Genomic DNA, 2902 nt, shown 5'->3' with positions numbered 1-2902 from the left:
CCTCTACTCACCCACACCCCCTGTTATTCTGCGGTGACGGCGGCCTCACACCGCAGTCGAACCAGTGAACCCTCGTACTCCTCTCCGTGTGGGATTCCACTCCCGCGTCTTCCCTGGCTCTGTGTCGTCCCCTTCCTAGGCCTCGCCATCGTCCACCGCCCTGGTGCTCTCGGCACGGCGTGGTCAACATGGTCAAGGAACGACTTCCATCGGAAGAGTACTGTGCGTGGAGAGGTTGACAGCTGGGTCCATGGCAGCCGCAAGGAAGTGCCTCCTTATTACGCGCAAAATAATTATTCGTCCACTTGGCAACAGGGACCACCGGACGGGCCACCGTATTTTTCCAAAAAACATTTCCCCCCTGACTGCTAGGACCCACCAACTACATCTTCGCACGGAAGGAAGTGCGTCCATATTACGGGCCAAAAAAATGATCCGCCCTTGACTACTGGGACCCACCAGCTACATCTTCGCACACAAGGAAGTGCCTGACAGCCGGGACTGTTGGAAATATGCCCTAGAGGCAATAATAAAAGTATTATTATTATATTTCTTTGTTCATGATAATAGTCTTTTATTCATGCTATAACTGTATTATCCGGAAATCGTAATACACGTGTGAATACATAGACCACAATATGTCCCTAGTAAGCCTCTAGTTGACTAGCTCGTTCTGATCAACAAATAGTCATGGTTTCCTGGCTATGGACACTGGATGTCGTTGATAACGGGATCACATCATTAGGAGAATGATGTGATGGACAAGACCCAATCCTAAGCATAGCACAAAGGTCGGTTAGTTCGTTTGCTAGAGCTTTTCCAATGTCAAGTATCTCTTCCTTCGACCATGAGATCGTGTAACTCCTAGATACCGTAGGAATGCTTTGGGTGTATCAAACGTCACAACGTAACTGGGTGACTATAAAGGTACACTATAGGTATCTCCGAAAGTGTCTATTGGGTTGACACGGATCGAGACTGGGATTTGTCACTCCGTATGACGGAGAGGTATCTCTGGGCCCACTCGGTAATGCATCATCATAATGAGCTCAAGGTGACCAAGGTGTTGGCCACGGGATCATGCATTACGGTACGAGTAAAGTGACTTGCCAGTAACGAGACTGAACAAGGTATTGGGATACCGACGATCAAGTCTCGGGCAAGTAACGTACCGATTGACAAAGGGAATTGTATACGGGGTTTGATCGAATCCTCGACATCGTGGTTCATCCAATGACTTCATCGAGGAGCATGTGGGAGCCAACATGGGTATCCAGATCCCGCTGTTGGTTATTGACCGGAGAGTCTCGGTCATGTCTGCATGTCTCCCGAACCCGTAGGGTCTACACACTTAAGGTTCGGTGACGCTAGGGTTATCAGGAAGACAAGTATGTGATTACCGAATGTTGTTCGGAGTCCCGGATGAGATCCCGGACGTCACGAGGAGTTCCGGAATGGTCCGGAGGTAAAGTTTTATATATGGGAAGTTGTTAAACGGGCACCGGAAAGTTTCGGGGTCATACCGGTATTGTACCGGGACCACCAGAAAGGTTCCGGGGGTCCACCAGGAGGGACCACCCCTCCCGGGGGGGCACTTGGGCTGCGTAGGGATAGCACCCAGCCCCTGGTGGGCTTGGCGCGCCCCCCTCCCTTTGGGCCCATGCGCCTAGGGTTGGGGGGAAACCCCAAAGGGGGCGCACCCCCCTTGCTTGGGGGGCAAGCCCCCCACCCCTTGGCCGCCGCCCCCTAGGGTTTTCCCTAGAGGGCCGGCCCCCCTTGCCCCTTCCCCTATATATAGAGGGGTGAGGGGAGGGCTGCAATACACCACAACTCAAGGCGCAGCCCCTCCCCTCCCCAACACCTCTCCTCCTCCGTACGTGCTTGGCGAAGCTCTGTCGGAGTACTGCTGCACCAACTACACCACGCCGTCGTGCTGCCGTTGGAGCTGCCTTCCTCAACCTCTCCTTCCTCCTTGCTGGATCAAGACAGAGGAGACGTCTCCCGTCCCGTACGTGTGTTGAACGCGGAGGTGCTGTCCGTTCAGCACTTGGACATCGGTGATCCGAATCACATTCGAGTACGACTCCATCATCACCATCCCCTTGATAAGCTTTCGCTCGTGATCTACAAGTGGTATGTAGATGCAAACTCTTCCCCTTGACTCATTGCTTAGATGAACTCATAGATGGATCTTGGTGAAACCGTAGGAAAAATTTTAATTTTCTGCAACGTTCCCCAACAGTGGCATCATGAGCTAGGTCTATGCGTAGTTCTCTTTGCACGAGTAGAACACAATTTTGTTGTGGGCGTGGATCTTGTCAACTTGCTTGCCTCTACTAGTCTTTTCTTGCTTCAGCCGTATTGTGGGATGAAGCGGCCCGGACCAACCTTACACGTACGCTTACGTGAGACCGGTTCCACCGATTAACATGCACTAGTTGCATAAGGTGGCTGGCGGGTGTCTGTCTCTCCCACTTTAGTTGGAGCGGATTCGATGAAAAGGGCCCTTATGAAGGGTAAATAGAAGTTGACAAAATCACATTGTGGTTATTCGTAGGTAAGAAAACGTTCTTGCTAGAACCCAATTGCAGCCACGTAAAAGATGCAACAACAATTAGAGGACGTCTAACTTGTTTTTGCAGCGATTGATCATGTGATGTGATATGGCCAGAAGTTGTGATGAATGATGAATTGTGATGTATGAGATCATGTTCTTGTAATAGGATTCACGACTTGCATGTCGATGGGTATGACAACCGGCAGGAGCCATAGGAGTTGTCTTTATTTTTGTATGACCTGCATGTCATTGAAGAACGCCATGTAACTTGCTTTACTTTATTACTAAACGCGTTAGTCATAGAAGTAGAAGTAGTCATTGGCGTGACAACTTCACGAAGACACG

This window comes from Triticum aestivum, chromosome 2B, assembly GCF_018294505.1.
Source record: "Triticum aestivum cultivar Chinese Spring chromosome 2B, IWGSC CS RefSeq v2.1, whole genome shotgun sequence".
Taxonomy (NCBI): domain Eukaryota; kingdom Viridiplantae; phylum Streptophyta; class Magnoliopsida; order Poales; family Poaceae; genus Triticum; species Triticum aestivum.
This window is presented reverse-complemented; position numbering follows the sequence as displayed.